Raw genomic sequence first — 26,853 nt, forward strand, 5'->3', positions numbered from 1 at the left:
AATACTTTCCTACCAATTCTGGCAAATAGGGCTTTAAAAAGGGCTGTACATCCTCTTTTTTGTTGATTCCAAAATTCTCTATCAAAGCTAATCTGCTCAAGTTGGGAACCAGCTGTGGTCCAAACAAAGAAGTCACAAACTTTAGTATTTGTGAGGGCCATCTGTGCTTGTACTTGATGGTAATATTGATGACTCCTTTTCAACTGTAGCCTTTCTTTTGTTACTTGAAGAAAATAATCCTTAGGAGGATCTTTCAAAGTGTCATTGCGAAGTTTGAACGGACATTTTATTTCCAGGCAACGTGGCACACATCCATTACATGAGCATTTAACCAATCCATCAGGTGAAGCTCCTAGATAGGGGCTTTCACTTCTTAAAAAAAGACCACACTTTTTCACAATAAGAGAACCATGTTTTTTTGACTGCAGCTTTATAAATTCCTGCCGAGCAGCTTCCTCATTGTCAATTCCCCATCTTGTTGCAGCAGTTGAAAACTTCATCATCTGAGGGTAACAAATTGCCTTGATTAAGCTGAGAGATTGTCACAAGGTGTTGATACAGCAGCTTTGATCTTTGATGCTGTAATCCTGCCTGCTCTGAAGGAAAACCAAGCTTTGGAAGCTGTCTGGTCCCTTGTCTCTTTTTCTACTGCCTTTACTTGATCTTCTGTACCTGTGATTTTTTCAGCTTCAGGTTTACACCTCTGCAATAGATCTTCAAACAACAATGTTTCAGAATTGGGATCATAAAGCTCAGTAAAAGGAGATGGGAATTGCTTTTCAACTGTTCCAGGAATATATCCATCAGCAAAGAGTGGATGAACAGACAAACAAGCAGGCTTTGCTTCGGAGATTTCTTCCAGAAACTTCGAAAAATTTCCATCATTTGCTTTATAACTAGCGTTCAACTAACCTCTTGGGGCTTGATCTGGACCAGATGGTTCATTACAATTTTCGATCTTTCTTTCAAGTCTTTTTTCAAGCTGTTTGAAGCTGTGAAATTGATTTTTTGGATAGGGGCATACCCAACTTGAGACTTAGCTGACCGTAACTTCCAGTGAGCAGCTACTCCTATCACGGTTTGCTTTTCACACATTCGAACAGCAGCTTCCACATAAAACATTGTAGAGGAAACGTGAGAACATGTTTCTCCAAGCCCAGCCAAACATGTACAATGGGCAGAAACAACAGCCCCATCCTCTGTAGAAATAAACCAGGGCTGTACTGGTGCTTTGCTTAATTGTTGGATGTGGTTCACTTTCACTTTCGCTCTGCAATAGATCTTCAAACAACAATATTTCAGAATTGGGATCATAAAGCTCAGTAAAAGGAGATGGAAATTGCTTTTCAACTGTTCCAGGAATATATCCATCAGCAAAGAGTGGATGAACAGACAAACATGCAGGCTTTGCTTCAGAGATTTCTTCCAGAAACTTTGAACTTTGAACATTTGCTTTATAACTAGCGTTCAACTGACCTCTTGGGGCTTGATCTGGACCAGATGGTTCATTACAATTTTCAATCTTTCTTTCAAGTCTTTTTTCAAGCTGTTTGGAGATGTGAAATTGATTTTTTTGATAGGGGCATACTCAACTTGAGACTTAGCTGACCGTAACTTCCAGTGAGCAGCTACTCCTGTCACGGTTTGCTTTTCACACATTTGAACAGCAGCTTCCACATAAAACATTGTAGAGGAAACGTGAGAACATGTTTCTCCAAGCCCAGCCAAACATGTACAATCGGCAGAAACAACAGCCCCATCCTCTGTAGAAATAAACCAGGGCTGTACTGGTGCTTTGCTTAATCGTTGGCTGTGGTTCACTTTCGCTTGTACAACATAGTATGAAATAGGCTTAGTGTCAACACAATCAAACACAGCAACTTTACAGCCCCAACCAGAAAGGAAACGATCCTATGAGCCTAGACTTCTGTAGTTTTTGAAATCTTGCATTGAGTAGCATGGGTTCCGGCCAAGGATGAGGTAGTTCACCAGATCGATGTATATAAGCGGGTGAAAGCCGGCGGGTGAATATCGAATAAGGATCTTGCCCTCCAATAACTGCTGTTTTTTCAGCATAACGTTTCTTGGCTTCTAGGCTCATTGTTTCAAAGAATTTTGCCATCTCAGCGTAAAAGAATTCCTTGAGTTTAGATATTATACTTGTTGTTCACTTGATCAATATAAGATTGTTTTGACTACCAGTAGTTGCGGAGGTCTACCAACATGGCCGCCACTACGACCGCAATGCATGGTTATCCAAATCGCAAAAAGGTCTATTCATAGACACATACTTTTCCTTACAAAATAATTCCACATGACAAAACATCACTAGTTGCAAAATCCTTGTCAGCAACGACAGAGTCTCCATCTTGCAAGGGCAAGTCAAGAAAACCACTTTCTATGACAATTTTTTATCAGATATGCTTCCCCTGGACAGTTCACTAATAAAAGTAATTTGTCGTTCAAGTGAAATTCCAACCAACTCTTTTAAAGTTGTGTGATTTTTGTAGTTGCTGAATAGCTCACTGTTGAGATGAAGACTACAGGGTATCTGACATCGTATCTCTGTACAGTCAGTTATTACCCTTGTTGAGCTGTACTTGGCTATAAAGTCCTCCGGCATGTGATCTAATATTGATTTTTTTGACGGTCAAATGGGTATATATTTCCAAAGTTGGTCCATGTTATCAAATTCTACTAATTGTAGAAGTTGATATATGGAACAAGTGTACAAGATCTTCCTCGTGGAATTCTTGGCGCAACTTGCATATAACCACAAAATATTCATTGAGAGGGCTTTTAAACTTCTTTTTCTACTATAGCTTTGAGGCTCAGAACTGTCATTATAGTAAAATGAAATGTTTGTGTTGGAAGCTTTCCATTATTCTATGTTTTCTGCCAAGATTTAAGTATCGGAATATGGACATAAAAGTATCCAAGTTTTCAAAACGTCTGTAAAATTGACCACTGTTAGGTTTGCTCTTGATTGTTTCGAAAGAAAATAGTTTATTTTGAAGCAGCTTAGTCTCCTTCTCTAATTTGGCAATATTTTTTAATTCTTTTTCAAAGAGATAACACTGTTATTATTTTCGATATTACATTGTCTTCTCACTGTTTTTGCTTAGGTGCTTTTATGAAGAGACCTTCATGGTCTTGCTCTCATGCACATTCATTACCAGTCTTCTTGTGGCATACAGAGGAATCCGAGACTAATGCAAGTAGTGCATTGTACTGAATATAAAACAACAAAACGGGAAATAACTCTCATTGTCTGAACATTGTATTTGATGTAATTTGTATATAATTGTGTGATCTTCTAATAATATCTTGTTATTTTGAGGGGCTTTGGATTATGCTAAATGTAAATTAGAAAGTATGTTGCATGTTATATGAGATATTATAAGGTGTTGTTAGTACTGGTATTCAATTTTTCTGGTATTCAATTTTTCTGGTATTCAACTGTTTGGAGTGCCCTTTTATCGATTCGCCACATTTTTTGTGCATCTTGGTGCTACTCTGTTGCCTTTGTACTACTTTGGCAATGAATGATGATGCTTGTAACTCACCTTGTTCTTGTGCTACATGAGAGAAAAGTGAGATTCTACAATAAAAGTTGACTGACAGAAAAAACTTTATATCCAAAGAAGTTTTTACTGTAGTTTTTTCAATTTTATTGAGATTTGAATCGTAAATGTATGTCTCAACAAGCTAGCTGACAAAGACATAAAAAGAAAGTTAAGGTTCAAAAAACCAAAAATTTTGTAACATAGTTGTATGGAAAAGAAATACCTTGGCAAAAATGAATTAAGTATTTCCCAAGCATAAATAAGGATTACTGGAACAATGTATCAGAGAATGAGGGCCTTCCCTCATTAACAAGCTTGTAGTTGCTAATTACCACTAGGAAATAAGGGAGCTGTTGTATTATTTTGCTTGATCTTATACCTTTCCACATCAGCTTCTCTAGATGGCCTGTCTTTAAATTGGGCTGTCAATGGTGGCGGTACTTTCTTCAATATTTTTCCATCACTCCTTCAAGTTCAAAATTTTCTTCGTTGGAGTAAAGCAATTTGAAAACTTCACTTACCTAGTCCGAAATGAATATTACATATTTATCTTGGTTGTTGAGGCAAAAAAGCACAAAAAGGGATAATCAGAAGTGATATAAAATTGCACAGATCAAATGAGAGGGAAACACAGAGCATATGCTTCTTACTTCCTTATTTGTCATAGCTAATATAGTATATTTTGTCATTTATTATTTAGTCTTATGATTCCCTGTGAAGTTGCTGTGAAGGGTGTTTCTATGATGGCAGGAATATTCATTTATTATTTAGTCTTATGATTCCCTGTGAAGTTGCTGTGAAGGGTGTTTCTATGATGGCAGGAATATTCGTTGAAGGGACAAAGCAGGTATCATCTTGCACAGGCCAGCTGTATGACCTGGATGGCAAATGTGGATGAATGAGTTTGATTTTAAAATCTTTATTATCTTTGTTTTCTTCCTCTACAAGACCAATCCAAAGTTGTTCAACATAGAAACAAACAACAAAATTGGTTGGCTTTGGCTGTAAATTTGGTTTCGCTTTTGTTTTGTTTTTTCCCAGGATCAAATCAAATTGCAGTGCATACGTCTTGTCTACAGAGATTCACTTAGCTCCTATTAGCTCATCTGACAGTGGCTCAAAATGATGGAAGCCTCTAGTTCTTGGTAGCGTGTTTGCACTTTCGAATCGTAGCTTTAGAAAACTTCTTGTGGCTTCAATTTGTTCCCCAGAAAGAAAAACGGCCCAGATGTTTGTCACTTGCTCCTTGCAATATTGGTACATTTGTTGTGCCGTTTAAATTTAATAAGAGAGGGGTCGCTAAAGACTTGCTCTAGGGGCTGATATTTTTATTGTCCCTCCTATAATGTCACAAAGGGACTTGCCGTGACTTGTTGCAAAAAAGGACCAACTGCATTTTATGTGAAAATCTTTTGACTAATTGCAAAAATTTACAAAGTTTTTGCAGTTTTTAAACTGGGCTGCACACCCTTTGGAAAAATAAATTATTTCGCTAATAAGGGCAGGTATACTTTGTTTTATAACACTTATTGTTTCTTTTACCACGTGGTACACGAAACTAGTGTCTCGGTTTAAATCATCTGATATAAAACAATAATTTTCCTGTAAGAATGCCGTTGCTGCGAAAGTAAATAACCACCAGGTGTAAGGAGCAAGACTGCTGGTTCCAGTGATAAGACTGGATCTCTTCCTTGATAACGAATTTATTGTTCTCTGCAAAGTCCAGAAGAACAACGGCTTCATCATCCATAAGTTGTATAGATCAGCATGGTTTCTGATGGTGCTGTGAAACCTCCAAATGAACCTGAATTACTGTCATAAGCCTTAAAAGATAGGAAAGCAGTTTTCCAATACACAATATCATCACTGCAGAAAACAGAGCATTTAATGCATTTATGGAACTTGAATATTTTTGTAGTAAGTATCCAGCTAGGTATGCAATTGAATTATCTTTTATTAGCCTTTGCTGGATATGCTCATCTAGATAATCAGTTGACAAAATCTGAATTGGTTCTTTTGTTTTTGCAATAGTTGAAATCCCTGTATTCTCTCCAAGGTGCTGCAGATTTGCAATTAGCTTGTTATCATCAATTTCACAATTACCTGCTACAGTAACGAGATAAACACGAAAAAGCTTCCTGTATGCTCTGACAAATTGTACTGGAGTTGGGTTATCAGCATTACCAGTCTGCTGTTGGATTGAACCAAAACAATTCTCAGAAGGATCTTGATTGAGCTGTCTGGTAATCAAAAAGAAAGCTGTCCCCTCTTGGATTATTTTCCTCCAGAGTGATATAGTTGCATTTATGGTGATACACCAACCCTTCAAGCACTTAGTGTTTTTGGTTTTATCATCATTAGATAATTTACTAACCACCTTGAAGGATTTGATAAATGTGAGGCCACTTAACCATTCTTCTAGATGTGGTGACTCAGATGTGAATGGTCTTCAACACATTTTTGAATCTCTGAAACTCAATGAGTTGCAGCAGTCAAAAATGGTATCAAACCGTTTAAGCAACTGTGCTGTATCTATAGCCTCAGCTTGAAGACCTGACAGAGACAGTGTAGCTGAATACCTGTGTGGCAAGTTTCACCTTCGTTTTTGTGAACCCATTTGGATTGGGATGCTTCTCTGTTAACAGTCATCATAGCTGGAAGTTTTTAAACTTTCCTGAAAAGCAGCTCGATATGTGTCCACTCTGCTATTTTGCCATCAAATTCGAAATCACATTTAAGTAAATTTTTTCTCACAGACTTAAGCAAATGCGGAGAATCATGCATTTGTCTTTAGATACTTGCATATACTTAGAAAAGCTCAAAGTTTTATCCTTGATCACTCACTAAAGAGAGGACAGATAGGCCCATGGCTTCCGAATGGGTTATGGCTTCAGAACAATGCTCTTCAACTGCAATTTTTCGCAAGACTCATTGAGAATGTGTTATGCTATAGGCTGCTTCTATTTTTGGATAATCCCTCTTGCCATCAAAACTAATGGTGAATATGCAATTTCCCTAGATGTTTTCCCATTACCAAAATCCTCAAAACCGAAAATGGAGTCATTCTTTTGGTCATAAAACAAATGAGACTTCAGAGACACTTCATCCATAAGCAGTGTGAAGAATCTTCCTCCAGGAGGTAATTGCTCTTCTCTTTGCTTCAAGACAAAAAGTGAATTTTCTGTAAAGCCACAGCCAGCCCATGTATATGGTAAAAAATGAGTGCCAATGCTTTAGAAGTATCATCATACCTCTTACCTTTCTTTTTGGTAGAAGAGAGCTTTACTTGCTTCTTGATAAATATAAGCAATTCATGGAAAATAGTACCCTCAAAATGTCCAAAAGCCTTTGCAATTTTATGCGATGAGGTAAGATTTCTCTCAGCTTTTGTGCCTTTTTCTATTTTAATTTTGTTCTTTGAGTAAGATACCCTTCGCCTCTTGGCTTTACAATAACCCTCAGTTTTTATTTCGTGGTTTATTAACTGACAGGATATTGCGAGTCTGCACGGATTGTGAACTTCAGTTGGTACTTGAGCTGCTGGTTCATCATTGATGTTTGCGGTTGCATCTATATTGGTCAAAGACAGAAGGTCAAAGGCAGTAATGAACTGTACAATCATCATGTTTAATAAGAGAAATATAATTTCATTGACCATTGATGTATAATATTATACAAACTAACTACTACGTAACAGAATATTTAATTAAATAGCAAATAGCACAGGAGCAAATGACAAGACAGAGGTAACCATAGTATCCAAATCTTTGTATCACTCTCAACATAGAGCAAAAATGTTTGCAGCCGCTGTGCAAAGAGCTTTTGCGCCTGCAAGCTGCGGCCAAATGGCGACGCGCAAAATTTTTCCCGCCAACCGACCATGTGACACTTTGATTCCGATCCAGGCCTCCTGGGAGGTGCAATGTTATAGGGTTTTGTGTCACCACAACCACAAAAGACCTGAGCATGGCAGAGTGAACTTAAAGCCTGATCGGCTTATTTTATATACAAAATTTTACCATGTGAGTATGCCTCAAATATTGTCAGTTCCACGGAGAAAAAGTTCAAAATTCAAATTTATTTTATCTCAAAAACGGCACCATGCCGCACGCTGATTTTTTTATTGATTCATCTTCATGCCCCGAAAAATAAGATTATATTGATTGGCATATTTGGAAAATTGGGTCACGTTCATAATTTCACCGCAAAGATACCTAACTTTAGGATTGTCAATTTATGGGTGCGATTGAATGATGATTTAAAACCGCCATACTTTTTGGGATATGCGGTATATTCATGGAAGTTTTTCATTAAAATAGATTGGTCACGAATGTAAGTAGCTGTTTTTAACGCGATTTTGAAATCGCTTCGGTATTTTTCTATAAGAGTAGGAAACCAAACAAAAGCGAAATTTTGAAAGGTCAACATGGGAAGTTTTGTTCGATATTTGAATTAACGATCGTGAAAAATTTCCACCATGCCGCATCCTGAATTTTTGTATACTTGTAGTCAAAAGTTCAATTTTTTTGTATATTGTCTCCTTCAGAGGCGGAAAATTGGGTAACGCTTGAAAATTTACTTTTTAAATTGTTCATATTTCCCTTCTTGCCTAATAGTAGGCCTAGGCATAGGATACTTTAGTTTGGCAGTAAAGCATAGGCCACGAAGAGATTAATAAGGTTTTAAAGCCATAATTTAATGATATAAATGTATCTTAAGTAGATAATTTATCTATTTGACTCCATAAAAATGAAGCAGAGGTAAGGTTAAAATTCAAAGTTTGTTTTCTCATATATTTTTATATCAATCGCATCCGGGACAGAACGACACAATTTTGGCGGGCAGGTAAATCACGTCAGCATGCGCGCGCATAAAAAACATTTTTGCACTATGTTATCACTCTCTTGAAGCTACAGCTACAATGCCTGCCAAAAGTCTTGGTACACTGGCATCAGTTTTCAGGGGGAAATTCAGCCATTCCCCTTACCCCTTTGAACAATGTTAGTTTACTACAAAATGATATGGGGGTTAGGGAATGCAGTTTTTCTTGTGAGTTGCTTGAAATTTTTTTAAATTATCAACATTGTTTCAGAGGAAGGGGTTGCAAAAGCGGAAGTATTCGGAAAGGGAATTGAAAAATATAAAACATATAATGCATATTGCTGGGTGTTCCATGTACTTTTGGCAATGATTGTAAGTAAATCACAAGCCACATGGATTGGTGTTTCCAGACCAATGATTGGATCACAGATGTCCACTTGTCTCAGGGGTTACACCTGCAACATTTAGCCAAAAAATCATTATTTTTTGAAAAATCTTGAAAATGTCTTAAATCAAGGTTCGAAGTATGCCTTTTAAAGTGGTCTGTCTCTCTTGTACGAAAAACACCTAAAGCCCCCTTTTTGGGGGGGTTTCAAAATTACAGGTCTTGTCAAATTTCCTTAGCAACGCCTTAGCAACGCAAAAATTGAAAACTTTGCCCCAAAACTCAGCCCCTAGAGATGGATATTGTTTCCTGGGATTGAACTGAATTGTTAGTAGGTGTGGAGGAGACATTTGAAAGCATACAACATGAAGTACTTGCATTGTATATAAATTGCGTTTGTTCAAAATTGAAGATGAAACAAAAACGCATGTTACTGTCATTTTACAAATTTAGACTTAAAACAATGGGGAATCCAACAAATAGAGCACACCAACCTTCACGGTAACGAATGGCTACAAAACATCACGGTATAGTTGAAAAACTAGCTAAGTTTACTGATGAGAAAACGCAACAAAGGGATGCTGGAGTTAGGCCCGACATACCGATGTATGGCGAATCACTGCTTTCAGGAAACAACACAGATAAAATATTGATTTCATCGAGAAACTTACAAAACAAATTAGAAATGTTGAGGATGATGTCGAGCAAGTTATCATTTGATGGATTTTTAATTTTTTGTATCACTGTAATGGATACGTTTTCTCAGTTCTTTGTTGCCCAGGATGCAAGCAGGAAGGAGTTGAGTTGGAGGAGATTTGTGAGAGGAAGCAAGGTGCTGTTGCCTTCAGGTTGAGGTGCTCTACGTGCCTCTGGGAGCATCAGTTTTCATTGTCGTGTTATACCAATGTCCCAGGCAAAAAAGCAAAGAATAATATGGAAGTCAATGTTAGACTAATCATGGCGCTACAGAACCTGGGCATTGGTTATGATGGCCTTCGACATTTTTGCATGATGCCCATGACCCGAAACAATTATAATAGAACTGTTAATTCCTTGCATGACAGTTATATGGCAGAAGCTGAGCAGAGCATAAAGATAGCTGCTGAAGAAGTCACAGCAAAGGCATTCAGCAGACATTGCTGCAAGCTTTGATGGATCATGGCAAAAACCAGGCCATGCTTCTCTAAATGGGGTTGTTTCTGCTATATCGGTAACAACTGGCAAAGTGCTTGACCCTGAAGTCAAAACGGCGTTGCAAAGGTTGTGAGACCCATGAAAACATGGATAAATTTTCAGAACAGTATCTGAATTGAAAACTAGAGCATAGCTTAGAATGCGGAACAAACCATGTTGGGTCATCTGGTACCATGGCAATATATCAAAGGTCAGTAGAAAAAAACGTTCTGAGATATATTTCTTTCATTGGGGATGGTGATTCCTCTACATTTCAAACCATCAAAGATGCAAAGCCTTTTGGAGATGATACTATAGTAAAGAAAGAGTGTGTGGGACATGTGCAAAATAGGCTAGGAACGCGTTTGCGAAAATTGAAAAGTTCCTACTCAAAGAAAAAACTGTCAGATTGCAAAGGCACCAGTGGCAGGGGCAGACTGACAGAGAAAATGATAGACACCATGCAAAATTATTATGGTCTTGCTATAAGACAAAATAGGCACAACCTCCAGGGTATGACCAATGATGTGAAAGCTGGTCTCTGTCATCTTGCCTCATCAGAAGAAAACCCACAGCACCATCTGTGTCCTAAAGGCAGCAGCTCATGGTGTGGATGGCGAAGCGATGTGGCCAATTCTTCTTCATTCTAAGAAAGGTCTTCCTCCTGCAATTGTGGAAATAATTGAGCCAATTTACGAAGCATTGTCGGAGGAAAGCTTGCTATCTCTGTGTTTGGATTCATATACGCAGAATCCAAACGAATCACTCAATAATCTTATATGGAAAAGATGCCCTAAAAAGATTTACCAAGGGAAAAAGATTGTTGAGCTATGCACTGCAAGTGCAGTCACACAGTTTAATGATGGTGCATCATCCATTGCAGGAGTATTGAAGCGAATGGGAATCATTCCCGGAAAAAAACACCATGGCAGCTGTCTTAAAAACTGACAAAAAGCCTTTAGCCATAGCAGAAGAAAAGTTCAATGAAAGGGTGAAAATAAGAAGGAAAAGTTTCTCATCATAAAGTTCTGTCAGGACCAAAGGGTCTTGAAGAACTTTTGGCTTAAATTTCTTGGCATGGCCAGGATAAACTGAGAGAATTGATGGTCTCAATAAACTCATCAAATTGCTTAAAAATTGCTCGGTGAATTAATTTTGTTGGCAATGGCTCCTCTGTTTCAATGTATTCTTTATCAATGCTCTCAGAAAGCTGTTTTTTTAATGTTTCTGTAGATCTTTGAATACTATGTAAAGCTTATACAACTATGTAAAGCTTAAAAATGCCATTTTTGCCTCTTTTGCTCGCTTTGAGACAGTTTTTGGTTTTTGCTACAACTACAGCATTTCCAATTCTCTTCTTTAAAGAGAAATGTTTCACAATGAGTGTGAAACCGTGAATCACAAACACAAAATTAAGTCATAGGTTCCTTTGTAAAGTTGTACATTTATTTCGAATAGAGCTTTTGGAATTGGTCCCAGAGATTAGATACATTGTCGAAAGACTAACTTTTTAAACTTTCTAATGAGAGCCTTCTTAGTCGTTGGTACTGAAAATGTATTCTTCTAGGATCTATTTTTCTACAAAGACAAAGTGCATGAAAAATAGTGGAAACCCCTGTCTGTGCCTTCTTATCAACGTTCGTTACTTTAACAATGTTGATCTGAAATTGCTTCCAGGTTGTCCTTAGGAGTGTGGCAGCAAACACTTCAAGAGACACATGATAACGCACTTCTTATTTTTCATGTACATAATGCGACCATGTTGAAGAATTATAAAGATCAACAGAGCCTTTTACCAAAAAACCATTTGACAATACCGCCCATGTAGTCTGTCCAGTTCTACTTTGCTTGACTACTAGTTACTATTTGAATGAATTGGTGACCATCCCCAACACAATCTGACAACCTAGATATGCTGTCTAGTCCGTAAAACTCTGAAAATTCCTAATAGATTGAAGTTGAAGCAGCATCTACAATTGTTGTTGTGATAGACCCTCGCATTTCCAATAAAGCTTTCTCATGATACCCCAGCTTCAACTTTTGAACCCAATACTCGCTTTGATCACCAATAGCGTCATTTTTGAGATTATTAAGATTATTTTCTTCTACGCAACAATCAATTTTTGGTGATAATGATGATGATAAGACGGAGGAGCATGAAAATGATTTCGATACTTTTTCTGTTTCTGGATGTCTTTAAATACTAACAGTAGGGTCGATACAATTCTGGTCATCAATCGACAACGAACGGTACACTGTTATTTCATCACACAACGTATAATTGTATGACTGTAAAGAATGATTCTGTGCATTCTCAGGTGCTTTGTCCATAGAATGGATGCTGTTTATAGTTCTTCCAGTCTGCATGAACGACATGCTACTGGCATTGTCAACATCATCAATGGAGTTGTATTCAAAAGTGCCTTTCCTAGGGAATGCAAATTTAGAAGCTACTTTGTTTCATTTCCTTCTCTCTCGGCGAAAGTATGATTCAATTTTTCGTTATGCAAATCTATTATTGATTTAAAAAGAAACAATGGTTTGTTGGAGCCATCTGATTAAGAAAGTGCTTATTTCTATTGAAAAAATTATGTAATTGCACAAAAACTTCACTGTTGATCTTGCCACGAAGTTCTGTTACACATCCTATCTATCTCAGGGCTTTGACTTCTTATTTGTATTGGATTCATAGAATCTATTAAAAAGAGCTAGATGGATGTTACTTTTGGTCACTGAATGGCCCTCAGACCCATTAACATCTTCACCAGCCTCCTCGCTCCGATCTAACCATTGAAAGGATATTTCTAAATGGGTATTTGAAGCATGACAAACTTTTTCTTGTGATGGTTCAGAAACCCTTCCCTCGTTTGGGCTGAAGAAATTGCTCTCGAAATGGTTTCCATGTGATGCAATTAAATGCGCAATGTCGCAAATAAAGATATTGGGTTTGAATTTCAGACTCCTTAAAATGTCAATATAGTCTCTCAGACTGTCAGCTCTAAGGGGTAACTCTATTGTGTAAATTATGCCATGTTTGCAAGCAATTAATAGCCAGCCTCATGAAAACTCAAATTATTGTTTGAAGATTTTATTAAAGCCTCCCTTATCTTTCCCAAGATCAGTTTTAATTCTGTTAATTATATCTGGCTTACATTTGCCTCACATGCTAATTTTCTTATATCTGGAAGCTTACTTTCACAAAGATGCTCAGGTAATTGTTCTTCAGACAGTTTTCGACAATCAGACTCAGGTTCACCATTGTCTCTACGAATTTTTCTATGTTCATTTTTAACGATGAAATGACCAGATCGAATAGCGGCTCTAATGTAGGAGGCCCAAATTGATAATTTCGGTTCTATCAACAGCCCTTTAAAGCTTCTGACAATAAACCCTTTACTCAATATGTCTTTACCTACGTTTTCCCAAAAGTCCACAAAGTTCACATAATCATCTTCACTTTCATCTGGTAGATTTTCATTTGAAGCTTTATACTTATACTTAAGGCCGATTTCCACTAGGCGAATTCTTTCGCGCGAATCGAATAAATTTTCGTAGCGAAAGAGTAGGACTGTAGTCTACTTTCTGCAAATCAAATTTTTTCGCTGCGAAATTTGAGGACATGATACCACGCATGCTCACACTGGAAAAAATTCGATTCGCGCAAAAGAATTCGCCTAGTGGAAATCAGCCTTTAGAAGCTACTTTTTGGTTCAAATCACCTGCTTTTCGGTTCAAATGATCAAAAAAATTTCTTGCATCACATCACAGAATGAGCCAATTGCTACATGATTTTTTACAAAATGTTGTAAAAAGATGCAAACATAAATGCCCAGCAAGAAAATTTCATTGAAATTATGTACCCCATCGGAGTATTCTTGGTACCTATAGAAAATGTTACATTCATTGCATAACTTAGAAGACGTGTCCACTCCTTTAATATATCCCTGCATTTTTGCAGTTCAAATCTTTGCTCTTTGTGTTATCCTATACAGCCCAGACAGCCTATTATGGCAGTCATAACAGTTAGTCTCAGCTCACTGTAGGGACATGGGTATTTTGTTTGATTGTCAAGTTTTTAGCCACTCTGGGGCAGGATGTGGAACAGTCTTATAAGCAAGCATATAATTTATTAATTTCGAGACAATCTCCTCTGACTTTGGCGGATAGATTATGGTATCTAATTGGTAATTTTCATCATGAATAAGACTTTCTGAAATGCCCTCAAATTTTTCTTCTCTGACATCTTCCCTGACGTCTTGAAAATAACTATCATCAAAATTGGAGGGTTGAGCTATCTTACTAGATTGGTACAAATACGATAACGCCATTGCTTTTTTTTCATCTACATCTGCAATCGAGTTTATTTATTAGCTTATTGAATGTAACAAGGAGATCTAACAGGGAAATTAGGGTACTTTTTGTCAAATATGGACAAATGTATATGATTTTTATCTTCCCACTCAACTACTGATGCAGGACAATCGTTTTCTGTCAAATCCTTGTGAGCTATACACCTTCGTATAATTTCATTTTTCAAAACTTTGAACATCCCAGATGCACTAAGCTCATTAAGCTTGCTAATATCTAGCTGTACATCTGGAGGATAGAAAGCGTTATTAATAAGAGAAAAGTGTTGACACTCCCCACTCCTGACCTGGAAGCAATTTCCATCTTGTCTCTACAAGACTGAAGTTCACACACGTTTTTGTTGCAATCCTTCGTAGAGTTGACGACTGTTTGCACATGAATAGAAGGTCACAACACGGTGGCGAAGGTCAGAGTTGATGACTGACCTTCACTCCAACACCGTGTTGTGATCAACAAACCATATACAGTCCAACCAATCGGCCACAATAAACTGTAGTATAGCAGCTCTTCTTACCATGTTTCCTTCCCATGTGCCTTTTTATGTTTTTAACAGTGATATTTTTCCCGCAAAGTTCGCAACTGGTTTGCCTAGGCTCATTTGGCCTAAGATTTACAGGTACTACATTAACACTTTTCAAATTATCAACGTTAACAGAGAGCATTTTTTCAACTTTTTTCCTTATATTTTTAGATTTGGTTTTCAATATATCACCATTACCATTGCTCAAGTGGGTTTCAACATGTTTTGCAAATTTTTTTTGCTGAACAACTGCTCCACAATCAGGGCAGTGATAGTGGTAGATACATGCATTTGATACATCAGAACCAAAAACATGGTTTACACTCAGTTTTTCGCAAGACTTTTGTGAAAACCTAGCAGGAACGAGAGTAGAATCTTTGATAGACTCAATGGAAGGGTCGTGAGTTGATGGTGCTTTTGAAATTGCATTCAAAGCATCGTGTATGCTATGAGACTCATAAGAAAGTGGGGACAAGCTAACTCTAATGTCTGGTACCTTAATTAATCCATTCATCATCCACTGTATTAACACTATTCAAAAGAAGTCATTATAGCAATAAATATCTCTCAAATATCCTAATTCTTTGAAATTTTGCACGTCTCTTAATTGTAGAATGGACTGATCATCTACTGCTGCAGACACATTGTCAGTATTTCGCTAACACCACAAATATTATCATCAGTTTGTAAAGGGTACAATTTCCAGCAACGCTCAATTCATGTATAGTTTATGAAATATTTTGATTGGTTTGGATGAGCAGTGGAAAATTGGCATTGGTTAGAAATTTCCTGGTTTGTTGCATGTAAGAGAAAATCCTTGAAAAGTTCATCTAAATTTGGGGAAATTGGGTATCCCTTTGGGACAGCATATACCGCAGTATTAGTATCTTTTCCATAAAAGCAAGCAGCAAAATGGTTGCTGCTGTAGAACACACCATTAATGTTCACACAATCTGTTGTCTCATTTATGTTGACAAAGTTAACATATAATATTAACCGTTTCGGAAAGGAATTAGGCCAGTTTCTACGGAACCCACGAGCTAGTGACTTCATGTCAGTATCTACATCAATACTTAAAGCATAAACGTCTTAAAACTGTCTATTAATGATGTTAATGAAACCATCTAATATTTAGCCGTTTAACATTCTACTCCTTTTGACAACTTTAGCTTTTCCAACTTGAATAGGAATCTTGGACTGTTCTTGGTCAGAAGACTTGTTTTGGATCAAGTCAATGAGTTCCTGAATAATATCAAACTCTATAGTACTAGTATGCAACAGGCTGATTGATATGATGGGGAACCCTATCCAACCAATGGCACTTTTCATTAACCTCTTGCATTTGTTACTTCAATCTGAAAGACTCTTTGCACCGTTGGATATCTCTTAGATCATAGCAAGAATCACCTATAAGGACACCCCATTGTACACTTTCAGAATTTTTGGCTTTCAAAATTCTTTCTGCTTAATTTAAAACAACCATGCAAGGAATTCTAGAAGGCAATTTGAAAGCACGAAAAATATCGTTTAATACCACTATTTTAGGTATTTTATTTGGAAGGACGTCTCTCACTCGAAAATCATTGACATCTCTTCCTCTGCCTTTCTTGGTCTGTAGCCTTTACTGTCACATTGGAAAAATTGAAAAAAAGCAGAAATTTATAGAAATAGATCATAGACAAATACAGTCTCCACTACCTTGTTCAAAATTCTTTGAATACCTAAATTCAGTCGAAAGGGAGTCGCAAAAGTATTGTCTATATGAATAAAAGAAAGTGGAATAAGTCCTTCATATCAAATCGAGAACCTTAACAATTAGAAAAAAGGGAACATCAGTTGATTTACTCACTTTTGGCAGTGCAGCGTTGGTCTCCTTTACCGCGGAAGATGATGACTTCTCTTGCTTAGCCTACAAAGAAAAAAAATTGGAAATAAGTCCTCCACAACAAATCGAGAACCTTTTTAGAAGAAAGGGAACATCAGTTGATTTACTCACTTTTCCTGAGACATTTATTGGTTGCTTTAAGCATGTCATGCAGTGGTAGGGAAAAATTCCTCTTGAATTAACAGTGTCAGAGTTTCTGATCCTGGGAGATCTCTTACTCCATTCAATACCTTAAAAAGATTAAGTATGCATAATGTTATTACACCGCAAACTCGAAATCCTTTATATATAGAACATAAGATGGTAATGGCTATATTCCTTACTGTTCCTTAAAAAGGGTTATTGAAAAAAAGACTTTCGATTTTACATATAAATTGCCTGCCAACAAGCAAGAACATATCTCTGTCATCAGAGTTTCTAAGCTTTCTCTTCAGTTAAGTCTTGACAAAAGTGAATTTTTGGTAACATTCTCGATGATAGCACAAATCTTCTCCAATAGTTTCTGGAACTCCTCTTCGTGGTGATTAAAACCACCTTGTGACTCATGTAATAACTTATAGTCTTGCAGGGTTTTCAATGAAATCTCACTACGATTTTACTAATTTGACTGTTGTTTCAATCAAATTGTAGTCTTTGTAATCAACAAGATTCATCGACCATAATCACTTTTCGGAAATCAATTAAAAATGAAAACTCATTTAGGCCTATGAATTTAAAAAAACATGAGGAAGCTCGTTGTCAAAATATAATAAAATGAAACTGAGGCATGCAACAAGCCCTAGCCAAAACACAACTTCAAGGATCTGTCACTGGTATGAATTCACAGCAGAGTTCATTCCAAACCAAAATTTAAGGAGAGGATCATCCCAGAAATAAAGACTCGCTGGAGAAAAAGGACCTCACCAAAATTTGATGTTACTTTCAAAGGTCAAGAACTACCAACACCTTCAAAAGAAGCATTGAATCCGGTTGATTATTTCAAACAATTTTTCAGTGAAGATCTGACTCAGCATATTGCAACAAACTGGGGCTTCTGTTCAAACAAGTGAGAGCAAGATGAAGCAATACATTGATATTTGAGACATGATGTCAATAATAAAGCTTCCTCAAATAAGAATGTATTGGGCAAACAAATGAAACACTTGTTTCATAAATTTATGAAAAAAGGACAAGGAAACGATTTAATATACTGAAGAACTTTCACTGCAATTATAACTCAAAGTATAATCCTACTGGACAAGAAGGTCTTGATAAGCTATTCAAAATTCCACCTGTTGTTGACTCAGTTCTTCAAGAATATTGGAGCATTCCACAAGAGGCAAAGCAATCTATTGATGACCAAATACTACCAACAAAAGCTCGCACAAGTGTCAAGCAATAATTGTCCTAAGAAGCCTTACAAACGGGGAATAAAAGTCTAGGCTAGGTGTGGTGTCAGTGGATTGTTCTCTGATTTTGAAGTTTATAGCGGGAAGTGTAATGACAGAAGAAATGCCAGAATTGCTCATGGCTGGAAATGTTGTGCGTCTATTATGTGATACGTTACCACATAACATGATTCATAAAATCTATTTTGACAACTATTTCAGTTCTTTGCCCTTTCTTCAACACTTAACCAAGAAGAGAATCTGGATTGTTGCAACTGTTCGAAAAGACAGGATGATATGGTTTTTGGTATTTCAGGGGTCCTGCTGGAGACCATTTCAAAAAGTAGACAAAAGAAAAAAATGCCATGTTATCATTTCAAAAAATAGAAAAAAGCTCCATGTTATCAAAAAAACACTGATTGACCCATTTTGCCTAGCAGATATGAGGTCTGTGTGTAGCTCCTTGGCAGAGAGGAAGCAAGGAAAGATGGGAAGTGTGGAAGGATTTTCTTTGTCAAGGAATTTTTCGCTTTTTACTGCAAGATGTAATCATGAAGTTATTGAAATTACACCTTGTAAACATTGTATTTTGAATCTCAAACCACAATTATTGAAACCAGTTGTGGCAGTCTATCTAAAGACCTTTAATGATGCCATACGAATTGCTTTGAAGGTCAGATTTGAGTTGTAAAGAATTTTTGCATATCTGCAGATATATCATCATAGAAATAAATAGCATTGCTGAAAAACATTGTTTTTGCACTATGAAGCCCACACTTCTTAGTGTTTTTGGGGAACCACTTTGGGTAGGAAATGCAGAGGCCCCTAAACTGGCACCAGTAAAGAGCATCACATAGAATGATTCATTACAAGAAGGGTTATTTGTTTACAACAATCTGAAAACTGTGTATGAAAACAACAAGATTATGTTATTTTCGAAATGTTTATATTATGGGAGAAAGTGGTGCAGAAATTCATTCGGATTAAAATGAATCATTATGTGCCACATCCCGAATGCTTATAATTGGCTCTGAAGGATCAACTGAAGATAACTTTGAAAACAGTTATGCCGGCTTCTGTACTGTTGATTTTCAACCATACCAGGACAAGCTGATCGCTGATCAAGACTGGTCTGGGGCACTAGATAAATGCTTAAGTTCTGCATGTTTTACTTCAATGTTATTCAATGTAAATTAACTGAGAACCAACTTTGATTATCAAAGTACTGTTGTTACAAAATCCAACTCGTTTGCATATACCCTTTTGAATACATGTTGGTTCTACACAGACAGGTTGCAAAAAATATTTTTATTGGAAGCTAGTTTTAATTGAAGTTAATAAACAAATTACGCGAGAATTCTTCAAGGATAAACCTTGTGCCAAAGAAAATGCACAGAAATGGATTGTTTTAATTGTAGTAGTTTTTTGTACAAGTAAAATTTTGTTTCAATATTTCAATATTGTTACTTCCTCTTCTGTTTACTTCATATTTTCATTTTGAAAAGGCGACACTGTGGCAAATGCAAAGTTGAAAACCTGGTCAATACTAAGGAGTATCAATGTTGTCTTGAAATTGAAAGATGTTCAGAAGTAATAAATGAACCTTGTTTTGTGGAAGAATCTGGTGGTGTAATGGTTTGTGTTACACATCACCTAGGTTTCTGACCAGTTTTTTCTTCAACCATGGGCTCTGTTAGAGCAGGTCAGAAAATTGGTAAAGATAAAATCAAATAGAGACAACTCATTGTCCAAATGTCATAATTTTTTGGTTCAAGTAAAAAAGCATAAAATATTTTACACAGATCATAAAAGATTGATATTATTGTTTTTAGGTTTATACATTCAATTTACTATTGGCAGTTTACCATGGCCAAATTGGTAACAAAATAATACCACTTCAAGCATGTGCATACAATGCTATTAGACAAAATTCCAAATAGTGACGATGATTAGTAAAATGAACTGAATAAAACTCAAGTTTTAAAAAGCAAAATATTATTAGCATAGATATATTCCTCTTATAAATTATTGTTTTTTTATATTTGAGGTAATTTGTGGAGTTATTTTATTATACATTTGCTGTTTGGGCTGTTACTACTTCAACTCATACACAGTAAATCTTCATGACTGGGGTTTAGGAATGTGTAAAAGAGTGTAGGGAGGGTAAAAAATGGTGCATTTCATTAAAGAAACCTAGAAATGGAACATGGTAAATTACAAAAAAAAAATAGGGAATAGGGGGTATGCAATATATCAAAATTAAGTTCATTTGTGTTCCTTGGACAGTTAAAATCGTTGTTCCCTTTCATTGAATTCTTGCAGATTTTGCAACATAGAATCCTCTTCTCTTGTTGTACGTAACATTCAACATTTGTCTCTGAAATGATTACTAACAGATTCTCTTAAGGAAAATATGAATTTAAACTTTATAAAATTTTGAATGGTACCCAAGATTCTTCTGCAATTAATTAGATTCCAAATACATGTTTATAGAAAGTAACTAACCTTGCGGCTGTGATGTTGATGGAACCACAACATTCATCAACAATCTTATTTCTTTAAAAACTTTTACAGATTGGAGGTGTTGTCATTTGCTTCACCTCATTCCCAACAACTAGTGCTCAATCCCATTCATCAGTGTAGCAAACATTTCAGCAACATATGCTTGAGATACAATACATGAAAACTAGCATGGAGTTAGCATGGAGCAAATTGTTTTAAGAAACTTTTTATTCTACACCACTGCAAAATATTAGTTTCCTTTGTTCATAACTTTTTAGAGCCAGGTTTATCACTCAAAAAAATTTATTCTCAAGTAGGTGACTATATCCAATAACTTGATATGTTCAATCGGACTTCCTCAAGTTTTTTTTTGGGCATTCCTTTTATTGAAAGGTCAATTTCTATTACATTTCAATGTCCTTATAAGCTACTTTGACAAGCTTATTAAATTAATTTGCAAAATTACATTCAGAATAGATTTGCTGCATTAACATTGTAGAGCAAAGGGAATTTGGGTTAGATTCAAACCTACCGAAATCTAGCTGAACACTGACTTCTTTGATGGTAGCTTCTCTATCTTTAAATTTAGGGTAATGAACTTTTATTTGAACTGATCTGTCAGCTTTCTTCTTTTTCTTACAGTGCAAATTGAAATTAAAATGTATGAAACAAAGATTTTTCAAATTTTTTAAAAACTTTAAAGAAAATCTTTTAAAGTTTATTTTTAATGTGCAAATGATCTACCCAGATGAGTAAATATGTGTTTAGCACTAAGAAAACTGCTTTCTACATCATGTACATTACTTTCAACAGAGTAGCTATTGATGGGAAAAAATAGGGCAAGGTTGGAAAAATGGGGCAGCTTTAAATAACAGCATAAGCACCAAATTTATATCCTTGAACTGCTAAAAGTGGTCTTAAACATCAACCAGTTAAACTGGCCATAAGACATTCTCAAAGCACATTGGGTCAAGGGTACCTTGGTCCAGAATGACAGGGACCATCAAGTAATGTTAGAAAGTAGCCAGTGCAAATCATTTTCATGATTTCACAAACAAAAGTAAACCCATAGCAGATAAAGAAGCAAAGGAGACTCTCCTGAAAGACACCAGTGTTTTAATAACTTCTATTGAACAAATCAAGAAACAGTCCCATGGAAGAAAATCAATAACATAAATAACAAACAATACCCAACATTCTTTGCAGATTAACCTCAAATTCAGTGCAAAGTATCATTGGACCTACAGCACCTGCCATAAGCACCTGTCAAAAAATGAATTCATCTTTTGATAAATTTTACAGGCATGCTTTTGCATCTAGGGTGGAATAGGGTGAAATGGATTGGTGGGAGAAATTGGAGCAGAAATGTTTTTCAATTATCAGTCATGGCAGTAGGATGCTGGGTGCTATCATCTATGGTGCTAACATTCTGATTGGCTAATACATTATATAATATTACATGTAGAGCAAAACTTTTATCCTTTTTGTAGGTTTTTTCCCTAAAAAATGGAGGGGGAGGGGATGGCAAAATATGTCAAAATTGGTGGTACTTTTTCATCCTAATCTGGAATTTGAGCAAAAATTGCTATTTTGGTAATAGTAAACCCTCTATATTTTAAAATCTATGAAGTGTGCTCTATCCAATCACACAGAATACTTGTTTAACCAAACCCAGGATTTTAAGCATTTTAGCCTTTAAAATCAGGACCCTTGGATAGAATGATAATTTTTTAGTTCTGTGGAAAAACCTAACGTTTCAGTACAGCTTCCATTTACTTTTAACCTTTCTTCTGATGTTATTTTTCTAATTAGTTAGCACATTTTTCTCTTACAATGAGAATGAATTTATTTTTGTCTCATTCAAATTGCAAGAATATAAGAATTTCATTAATATCATTATGTCTATCAGATAGTTTATTATTCATCAGATAGATAGATTATTCAGATAGTTTATCGCATTTTAACGGTTTGATACTATTCTACGCACATGTATCTTCATGAAAACACTGCAATGACTTCTGACTTAATTACAGTAACAACATTGTAATCGTTTCTGTTCTATCATATGAACACATGTTACTGTTTTGTAATATTTTCTGTTCTGTCATATGAACACATGTTACTGCATTATAATGGTTTCTGTTCTATTATATGATTTATATGCCATTGAAAAATACAATTTACCTTTCATACAACTATAGATCTATTAGACTATGGAGGTATCAGAGAGAATGTTTTCGAGTTGTGTATAAGTAAGGTTGATAAAGTTGTAAAAAAGAGAAATGCAGCAACATGATGTAGAACCTGTATTGTTAAATTTGATAGGTCAAGATGCTTTGATAGGTCAAGATGCTTTGACAGATAGCCAGAAAGAAATTATGAGAGCTGATTTGCGACATTACAGAAATTCAAAAAAGAATAGAACTAGAGTAGAGTTAGAATCAGAAATAGGAATGGCATCAGATGAAGTTAGGTTCATAGGAAATAATGCTAACAAAAAGCGAAAAAGTACTGATCTGTCTAAATATTCTACTCCATGTAAACCATTTGGGGAACTATCTTTCAAAGCAAAAAAAGAACAAACGAATCAACTTATCAAAAGAATTTATGAATAGTGAAAGAATGGATGATGTTTTTGTGGATGATGTTTCTGTCACTGAATTGATGGGTTATATTATCTACAGAGATAATGTGCAGTCAAAAAAGTCTGTTGGTGGTTGGTAAAAAGATATTTGAAAATGAATTTGACGATAAACATGATTTCACTGTTGACAATGTGATGATGCACACGCTAGTTTTAACAAAAGAACAATTATGAAAATTTGATCAATATTGCAAACAAAAGGAATCATATTTCCCACTACAAATGGAATTCGTTTGGCTCGTGAAAAGTTGCAGCAAAGGCAAGCGAAAGTGAAAGTTACTTGGAATTGTACTTCACAAAGATAAAAGCCAAAGGATTCAGAGGAAAACCAAGAACAACTCTACCAAAGGTACTGAATGATGATCTGAATGCCTATTATAATAAAGACCCCATTGCAGCTGAACATCACTACTGTCACCGGTTGAAGCTCAACACCAAAGAAGATCTAGAAGAATTGAGAAAACTGGCTCAAGATAGTAAGGGATGGAAGAAGTTAACAAGAGCAATAATTTTGAAGACCGGAGAAGCAGTGATACCTAATGGTGAAGAAGCTGAACTCCAATAGACAAACAACAACATTGGAAAATGTATTTTTGGCCCAAAGTGCCCAAAGTAAGGAAATTTCGGGCCAGGACCCCAAAATTACAAAAAATAAATCGCTTAATAATTTCAAATTGTTTTCCTCACCTACACGCTTCTAACGAAGTATTCATTTTCTAAAAACAATTATTTCTTGACTTATGACCCTATTTCCAAAAATACCTGATCTGGGCCCACTACCTGGAAAATGCAAAATTGATTTTCGCAATGATAGCAATGATTACAAGTGGGCACAAAATATAAACTACAGAGAGCGATTTTACTGCCAAAACTGCAAACAAGCCTGTTGAACTGTAGCATGGTATAAACCATTGATTTTCTTCCATGGGACTGTTTCTTGATTTGTTCAATAGAAGTTATTAAAACACTGGTGTCTTTCAGGAGAGTCTCCTTTGCTTCTTTATCTGCTATGGGTTTACCTTTGTTTGTGAAATCATGAAAATGATTTGCACTGGCTACTTTCTAACATTACTTGATGGTCCCTGTCATTCTGGACCAAGGTACCCTTGACCCAATGTGCTTTGAGAATGTCTTATGGCCAGTTTAACTGGTTGATGTTTAAGACCACTTTTAGCAGTTCAAGGATATAAATTTGGTGCTTATGCTGTTATTTAAAGCTGTCCCATTTTTCCAACCTTGCCCTATTTTTTCCCATCAATAGCTACTCTGTTGAAAGTAATGTACATGATGTAGAAAGCAGTTTTCTTAGTGCTAAACACATATTTACTCATCTGGGTGGATCATTTGCACATTAAAAATAAACTTTAAAAGATTTTCTTTAAAGTTTTTAAAAAATTTGAAAAATCTTTGTTTCATACATTTTAATTTCAATTTGCACTGTAAGAAAAAGAAGAAAGCTGACAGATCAGTTCAAATAAAAGTTCATTACCCTAAATTTAAAGATAGAGAAGCTACCATCAAAGAAGTCAGTGTTCAGCTAGATTTCGGTAGGTTTGAATCTAACCCAAATTCCCTTTGCTCTACAATGTTAATGCAGCAAATCTATTCTGAATGTACTTTTGCAAATTAATTTAATAAGCTTGTCAAAGTAGCTTAATAGGACATTGAAATATAATAGAAATTGACCTTTGCACTGAATTTGAGGTTAATCTTTGCACTGAATAGAAATTGCACTGAATTTGAGGTTAATCTGCAAAGAATGTTGGGTATTGTTCCGTTGCAAAATATAAAATCCAATTCATCACTACCCAGTCAATGTTTATCATTCAGCACACTGAAGAATGTATTCAGAACATTATTTCTTCTACAGATGAATTGCTCTGATTTCATTTTTAAACGTATGCAAAAAAAATTCCATTTCCTTCTTTTAATTGTATCTGTATGGGCATATTTATCATAAATGGGATATATGGCTAAGGATTGATGTGAATTTTGCCATTATAATATTTTCATTACCACTTGGATTTCTAACTGTACACCAGCATAAGAGTTTCACACAAGGTTGAATCAATTCTGACAATGCCTCACAACTTGTCACTTTCCAAATAATTGTCAAGATCTTTTTAACTTTGGGTGAAACAGAATTGATACAATTAGGAATTTGCAACACATAGAAGAAGTAACAAACAAACAAATTTGAATCATAAACTGTGGCCTGTCATTTATTGACCCAACAACTTATTTTTTGCTAAATGCCTCACATGAAAGTAATGGTGTTTGAAAATAGAAGAATGCCCACCAGATACAAAACTTAATATGACACATTTTACATTGGTCGGCAAAAACATCAGCATCAACAAGAATCATTAGCACAACTGCTTGACACTTCATTCCTTAGAAGTAAATATAATTAGAACATTAAGTTAATGCAACTGCATAGAAGTCTTAAAAGCTCTCTTTTGCTACCTTTATTTTCATCTCCGCAAAAAATTCAAAACATAGCATAAAAACTTTTGTATCACACAAGAAAGATAAGACTAAAATAAAGTTGTATCTCACGTTTCTCTGCATGTTTTCTCTTCCTGATGTTGCGTTGAATAATTCATTTGAAACTGTCTCCGGAGATTTAGTTTGTATAGATATCAGTATTGTATTGAAACAATTACAAAATCTACTGTAAGGCAAATATTTATAGGACTGCAAGAAGACACATTTAATGCTATTGTCTATTGGAGACTGTGATATGGAAATGATAGTGGGTTTATTTAGAATAATTTTTTCGCTGTAATTGTTCAATTTAAGGTTACGGTAAACGTTTGCTGGATGAAAACATCATTTTTTCGATTTTTTCACATTCAAGTAGCCGAACTGTCAAGGCACACAATGACACCAAATTTGAAACAAACAGAAATTTTGAAAGTGGAAAAAATCCCATGTAAACGAAGGTTTCCATAATTTCTTTATCAAAACTTTTAGTTGAGGCCTGAAAATCTCTTGACCTTTTAAGCCGATTGTCCTTGCTTTGCGGTTGTAGTCGCATGTCTCATTTACAATATCGCATGGCACATCCATATACCCAATGTACGGCCGTGTTTATTTAAACAGGCTTATTGATCTTAAATCTTCAAGTGACTTGACCCGGATTACACTGTGGTTTACGAGTGTATCTTGCAAGTGCGATCAGTAAAATCCCGTTTTCTCCGGACTCGAAATTCCTCTACATGCAGGTATGAAAAAGCTATTATGTACCCAAGGAACCAATCGAATGGCTCGAAAATTTGCACACGGCCAGGGCAGACGTTGGGCAAACAAAGTGTGTCTCAAAATTTTTTTATTTTCTCTGGTCCGTCTTTTATACCCAAATACAGCTGCGGGATGGTGGAACAATTATTTGCCAATTTTTGACAGGGCATAGTTTCAAGAAGAGGAGGAATTTAAAAAATCTGAGACACACTTTGGTAGCTAAAGACCTGCACTTCCTGCTGGTCCAAGTGAGATTTTGTTACCTCAAACGCAAGGGTACATAATAGCTTTTGAAGGTGGTACACTTTTTGACCAGTAAATTCGCATGGAAAATAACATTTAACATTTTTTGCCAATACTTTTTATCTGGCTAGATACG

General features: G+C 35.8%; 1 protein-coding gene across 9 annotated transcripts in view; it reads left to right on the forward strand.

Moving 5' to 3' along the window:
* The first annotated feature begins 829 nt into the window (after positions 1 to 829).
* Positions 830 to 26,853, forward strand: part of LOC135692302 (uncharacterized) — a 56,747-nt gene continuing 30,723 nt past the window's right edge. For all 9 annotated transcript variants that reach the window (XR_016145082.1, XR_016145083.1, XR_016145084.1 and 6 more), the window contains exon 1: positions 830 to 26,033. The gene's annotated coding sequence lies outside the window, so the exon portion shown is untranslated. The remainder of the gene's footprint in view (positions 26,034 to 26,853) is intronic.

Source organism: Rhopilema esculentum, chromosome 20 (genome assembly GCF_057945365.1).
Source record: "Rhopilema esculentum isolate cy_ngs chromosome 20, ASM5794536v1, whole genome shotgun sequence".
NCBI classification, from domain to species: domain Eukaryota; kingdom Metazoa; phylum Cnidaria; class Scyphozoa; order Rhizostomeae; family Rhizostomatidae; genus Rhopilema; species Rhopilema esculentum.